This window comes from Poromitra crassiceps (assembly GCF_964638095.1).
Source record: "Poromitra crassiceps genome assembly, chromosome: 8".
In the NCBI taxonomy this organism is placed as follows: domain Eukaryota; kingdom Metazoa; phylum Chordata; class Actinopteri; order Beryciformes; family Melamphaidae; genus Poromitra; species Poromitra crassiceps.
The window spans coordinates 7,819,929-7,827,428 of NC_139629.1; positions in this window are offsets into that span (position 1 = coordinate 7,819,929).

Sequence of the window (7,500 nt, forward strand, 5' to 3'; positions counted from 1 at the left end):
AGCATAATGATACAAATGATCAGAATCACTTTTATTGCCACAATATGCAAGATGACGAGAAATGTGTCTTATAAGTGGCGGTCATATCAATATTCAGACATACAAAATATATAGCTATCTAAAAGACAAAATCACAACATTGCAAGTGCAGTCCAAAATAGACACTAGTGCTTCAGCATCCTGGCTGGCGGTGGGCAGGTACTGAAAGGGATGGCAGGTTGCATCCGATCACCTTCTCACTTCTCAGCACAGTGGACGATGCGCTGCAGTCTGTTGATGTCCTTGAGAGTCGCAGCACCGTACCAGACGGTGATGGAGGAGGTAAGGACTCAACGATGGAAGTTTAGAAGCAAAACATAATGAACGAAGCAAAACATATCAATATCATACAGCTTCTGTATGTCCAAAAATATAGGGTACAACAGAAATAGCCTATAAGTGCCTGTATGTAGGCTATATTCCATAGTTCCAGACCAACAGCCTTTTAGTTGTGACTCTATATAGCAGGGGTGTCAAAGATACGGCCCGGGGGACCAGAACCGGCCCGCCAAAGGGTCCACTCCGGCCCACTTTGCAAAGTGTGACAATTGCACTGAGAAGTCCTTCAATCCAATTTGATGCACTTGTGAAGGGAAGAAGAGAGGTGCCGTTTCAAGAGCAAGTGAAATATGAAGTAGTTTATTCTTGTTTTCTGTATTCATCACTCAGTGGTAAACCATCTTCCTTGAATGTAAAGTCGGCGTCATCATAATGCACAGTTACATAATAAGACCTATGGCAGCTGAGATAACACTCTGTGAAAACATGTTCTTAAAATGTAGCTGTAATTCTTTACACTAAAATAAACAGGAACACTTGGAGGTTTTGTTATTTATAGATCATGAATTGATTTTCTTTGTCTGGTCCACTTGAGACCCAATGGGTCACATGTGGCCTGTGAACTAAAAGGAGTTTGACACCCCTTATAACCCTGTAACTGTATACGAAGAAGTTGTGCAACAGGAGGGCTTCACACACACACACACACACACGCACGCACGCACGCACACACACACACACACACACACACACACACACACACACACACACACACACACACACACACACCAGTGATGCACTCAAGCCTCAGAATGGACCCTTTGTTTTCTGCATGTCCCTTTCTCCTGTCTGCTGCCAACCATCTGCCACTTCTCTCCTCCATTAGCAAAATTGCTGGTAAGTAATCCAATCAATAACCATTAATCAATATAGTCATGTTGGCCTGTAAAGATATAAACAGATCACTGTAACCCAAACCCTGACTGTGACTGCACGCACGCACGCACGCACGCACACGCACACACACACACACACACATACACACACACACACACACACACACACACACACACACACACACACATCCGGACCAGTGTTGAGAGGCAATGGAACACATGTGGCTGAGGTCAGTCATTTAGACCCTGCGCGGACAGTGACACACACACACACACACACACACACACACACACACACACACACACACACACACACACACACACACACACACACCTCAGTACCTCTGACCTCTGTCACTCAGCCACACATTAGCTTCTGCTGAGGACCATTAAGAGCACAGAAGCAAACACGCCACACAGCAGGCTGCTGCACACGCTCCCCATGAACCCCCTCATTAGTGATATGAACCCCCTCATTAGTGATATGAACCCCCTCATTAGTGATATGAACCCCCTCATTAGTGATATGAACCCCCTCATTAGTGATATGAACCCCCTCATTAACCCCCTCATTAGTGATATTAACCCCCTCAGTAGTGATATGAACCCCCTCACTAATGATATTAACCCCCTCATTAGTGACATTAACCCCCTCATTAGTGATATTAACCCCCTCAGTAGTGATATTAACCCCCTCATTAATGATATTAACCCCCTCATTAGTGACATTAACCCCCTCATTAGTGATATTAACCCCCTCATTAATGATATTAACCCCCTCATTAATGATATTAACCCCCTCATTAGTGACATTAACCCCCTCATTAGTGATATTAACCCCCTCATTAATGATATTAACCCCCTCATTAGTGATATGAACCCCCTCATTAGTGATATTAACCCCCTCATGAATGATATTAACCCCCTCAGTAGTGACATTAACCCCCTCATTAGCTGCGTTCACACCGACCTATTAAAGTTTTTCGCTGGCATCGAGTTTACATACAAAGTCAATGCAAACGAGCGATTGAGCGTATATTCGCCCGGGAGAAAAATCGCTGGGCGTCCGAGCGACAGAGACAGAGCGATAGGGAGAAAATACGCTCGTCGCCCCAGATGAAATATCCCAACTCGAGCGAAATTACGCTGGCATCAGTCGCTCGCTGTTCAACGCTGATTGGCTGCCGTGTGAGAGTGAGTCAAGGATCACACTGTCTTGGAACCCCACACTGTCTGCCCCCACATGTCCGTCAATTCGTGTGCCTGTTGATGAGCGATTTAAACAGAGCGACAGAGCGATTCCAAAGAGTTGAATCAACCGACAGAGAGAAAAATAAATATCTCGGTGTGAACACAGCTTAACCCCCTCATTAGTGATGGACAGATGGAACCGAGTGACTGTGAGTCCTCGTGAGTCCTCGTGAGTCCTCGTGAGTCAGTAAGATGGTTAAACTCACTCCCCAGTATAAAGGCCTGTTTAACCCGCTCCGCTCTCTTGGCATAGTGGTTAGCGCGTGCGCTTTGCAAGCAGGAGATCGGTGGATCGAATCCCACCTCCACCCCTGGGCGAGCACCTAACACGGATCAACACAACGCAGGCGACACAGACACACACACGTCAAACTGTGCTCACTCATAAAGTGACACATGCATGCGTGTGTGTGTGTGTGTGTGTGTGTGTGTGCCGTGTGTACACTTGAAATCCACCTGGGATTTAACATGATGCTTTAATGGCATCTCATGAGACTCCATCTATATAGAGTCGCAGTCTCTCTCTCTCTCGCCCTCTCGCCCCCTCTCCTCTATCTCTCTCTCTCTCTCTCTCTCTCTCTCTCGCAATCACACACACACACACACACACACACACACACATGCAGTGTTTTAGGAATGCTACCTGAAGTATCAGAGCGGCAGCTGAGGCTGAGCCAGTAATGCCAGCTGCGTACCTGCGTACCCTTATGCATAAACCACTGCCAGCTGCCTGTGTCACACCCACACACACACACAGACACACGCACATGCACACGCACACGCACACGCACACACACACACACACATACACACACACATACACACACACGCACACGCACACACACGCGCGCGCACGCACACACACACACACACGCGCACGCACGCACGCAGCACACACACACACACACACACACATACACACACACACACACACACACACACACACACACACAACCTGTCTCTGCCATGCAGATTTGGATCCACTTCAACTCTCCACTAATTGCTGCATCTGGGCTCTGGGCTGAAAAGGGCCTCTAGGAAATCAAATTGGTCTTGAACTATTTCTAGCTTCAAAGCACATGACAGACACTGTTACACTGTTACACTGTTACACTGTACAATATTATCTACAAGACATGAATTAATGTTGATGTGGAAAATGATGAAGTGACATGCAGGCTTTGGTTAATAATGAACCTTTCAGCCAGTGTATTATTGCGCTGTGATTGATCTAAAGTCACACGTACACAATAGGCGGCGTGCGCGCCTCTCTCAGGGCGTACGGGACGTTAAGCCACCTTAAGCATATTATTGTCTGAATGAATTACAGTCGAGGAAGGAGAGGAAGGAAGGAAGGAAGGAACCAGCTGGCTGGATTTGGAGGGGGGGGGGAGGCGGGGGGGGGGGGGGGGGGGGGGGGTCATTAGAGGAAAAGGGGGACATTAGTCGAAATCCTTGAAAAATGTAGACATTGTATATTTATCCCTTTGTGTGCGGTCGCGCAATGTATTTCCTCCTGGCCAGCTGTTCAGTACAAACACCTGCAGTTCTATTCTATTCTATTCTATTCTATTCTATTCTATTCTATTCTATTCTATTAGTGGAATGCCCTGTGTGACTGGTCATTTAGTGAGGCCTCGCTCACAGAGTTGGCGTGCAGCCTCTCCTCTCTCTCCCCAGAGGGTTTTCATAGTCCACTTCACTGGCTGATTCTAACTCCGCTCACCTGTGGGCTCCTCCACTCAGGAGCACCTGTGTGCTACTCCACTCTGGAGCTCTCCGTGGTGAACCTGTCTTGACTCAATTTGGCCACTAATTAGGTACTAATTAGCCATTTCTATTGTATTCTATTCTACTCTGACTTCTATAAGCCACAAACATAAATAACAATAACATACAGTGGGACGTTCACAGTCGCTAATTCTTTGTGAACATCACTGCAAATTCGATGCCTAAGGTCTTGCTCCAGCCAGCCAGCCAGCCAGCAGGGGGCATGAAAACAGAAGCAGTACAGCAGAAACATTGACAGACATGCGCCAGCCATGACTCATTTGCATGCTCTGTAATAAGTCACACATGCTGTATGTGCTGAGCGCTCGGGATGAAGGAGTGCTTCAAAAATAACCCCCGACTGGGCGGAAAAATAGAAAATCGAAGGCACTTGACCGAGCCTCTGGGAGGAAACCACTGTCTTTCTGGAGCCCCACCCAGCCAAGACGCACTGGGAAGGAAACCTGGGGCCCCTCCTATGCTAAACACAGACCCCGTCGTGGGAAGGAACTGCACAGTGTATACAGCAGTGCATTAAACATGTGCGATGACTTCAGACCAGGCAATGTCTTCCTCTCACCTTGCCTTTGTAACATCAGCATTGTGTCAGAGGAGATTCTCAGATAGTTCTGAGATACTCAACATCCCAATGTGTGCTTTTCAATGAGAGGGTCTGTTTTCATCTTCCTTGGTGCAGTATTGTGCTTCCACTGGATGGATGGAGGATCCGGGTTCAAGCTCCCATGTCAGCAAGCATCTGCCCTGCTGAAGTGCTCTTGAGCATGACACTGAATCCCTACCAGGCAGCTCTATGGGTTAAGTCACTGACCAATTTTGCTCTCACCTCCCTGTGAATGAGTAGGTCCAAGGTTGAATGTGTTAATTTATTTGGTGATGGCGCCATCTAGTGTTAACTCTTTGCATAGTTTAGAAAGCAGCAGGAACGCAGTGGAGAAGGCACTGTGACTGACCAGTACAATGAATTTGTTTAATGAGATACGATTTTGCTGTGTTCTCTTAGCATCTTATATGTATAGCCTACATGTTTAATTTCAACAAAACACAACTTTCACACCAACACAAAGCTTTATAGGTGTTTATTTTTTATTTTTTATAATCAACTGTTTTGATTAAAGTTTCCGTTTCAAACAGTTATATTCAACATTAAAGTAATGACATATTATATGACATACACATTGCACAAGAACACACTCACACACCCATGTAACAATCAAAGACCATACAAATACTAACACAAAAGCTTTATAAGTGTTTCAATCAAGATTCAAGATGACTTGATAGCCATAGTAAGTAACATGTTACACAAATGAGGAATTTGTCTTTGTGCAGTTATGCAGCGCAGCGATCACAGCAATACAACACATGGAGCAGACAGAAAGACAAACCCTTAAAATGATAAATTACAAATTATAAAGTGCAAAGTAACAGACCTTTAAGTGACATATAGTGGAGTCCATATAAATGTTCATGTACAATGTCCATTAAGACTCCACTTTCTGTAATAAAACATCTAAAAGCAAAAATCACATCAAAAATGGCACCCTGCAAAAATCACATCAAATGGGAGTCCGTGGTCTATTTTGTGTCAGTTTAGGTGTCCTAGATGTGAAAAACAACTGAAGTAGAGTAATACTACTGTGCATTAAAGCAGGCACACTGAACACATGTATGGCTCAAAGCCTCAGATGTCACCGTGATATTCAGATCATTCTATTCTCACAAGACAATGAGATGTTTGTGTCTCATCCCGGTTCCTGTGGAAAGACCAGTTTAGTGAATAGCCAGTGCTTTGGAGAGCAGCAGGGGCCAAATGTATAAACGGCTTACGCCTAAACTTTGCACATCATGTTATTATTAAAGAGAACTTTAGCCCCGAACCATCTGTGTGCCTGAATCTCACAAGAGCCAAAAGGTCAGTCTGTGCTCATCTAAGATCTGGCACCCTCCCCTTGGCACTAGAGACAGACAGATTCAACGCAGTTCCAGAAGAGGACAGGCTGTGTTTAGGCTGTGATCTTTAGACACAGGTAGATTCCACGCTGTTCCAGAAGAGGACAGGCTGTGTTTAGGCTGACCTTGGGGAAATAGAAAAGGAAATCCATTTTGTGTTTTATTGTCCCCTGGCTGTTTGACGACCTGAGACGAGTTTTATTTGAAAAAAATATTTGGTGCTCACCCTGAGGCTTTTGGGTTGCAGGATGAGCTCAGACTTGAATTATTCTTTCAAAAGGGAGTTTTTGATATTGCTCAACTTGTTTGTAAAGCATGGGAGAGAAGAAAAAGCATGTGTTATGTTATGTTATGTTTGGCATTATGAAATTTGCTAAACTTACTTCTGTTTGTGAAACCTAGATGTTTGCTTGTACTGTCGTGTCTTATAAGCCCATATGGGCTGTGCACCAATTGGTGTGTGACATGGAAACAAAAGAATCAATCAATCAATCAATCAATCAATCAATCAATATAAACCCTGTGTACTGTACACACGAAAAGTGTCCTGCACCACTTTCTACACAGGTTTCCGAATTCATAAAAATCCACGGGCGGGGAGAATGTGCGTACCGGTACACATCTCTCACACCATGCATACTGTAGTCTTCTGAGTCCCACTAGTGCAGGCTTTTCAAAGTCTGAGACTGTGGGCCTCCCCCCAGACAAAGCTTGGGAAAAGGTGCAGGGCCGTAGCCAGAGTTCCGAAATAGGGGAGGTCCAGCAAGGGGAGGCGGATTCGGTGGCGCCCGTCAGGGCGCCGCCGGAAAAAATTTGAGGTTTTTTTTCCCCCTTTTTTAGCCATATTTAGAGTAATATATCATTTTAAATCAACATTAGGATTATACTGTTGTGATGTCATTATTCAGTATATTCTCTTTCATGTCACCACCTGCTCAGCTCTCCTGTCAACATAATTGTAACTAACAAACACAAACTGTTTTAGCCAAATTCATATCAAAATGACACCTACAAACACAGGTACACAACCCAAGCCGTACACAACACACAAAGTCATCATCGATAATAAAAAAAACATACAGAGGGACATTTATTTATTCCTGATAGGAACGATTGAAAAATAAAATAAAATATATTATGTTGTTTTTAACTTTACACCACCTCTTTTTGTTACTTATTGGGTCATGAAACTGAAACCATGCATATAGCCACCTGCATACCTGACTTCGGGAGCTTGGCAATTGGCATCATGCATGATTAGCCAGTAGCATCCCAACGTGTCACACAGGTAACA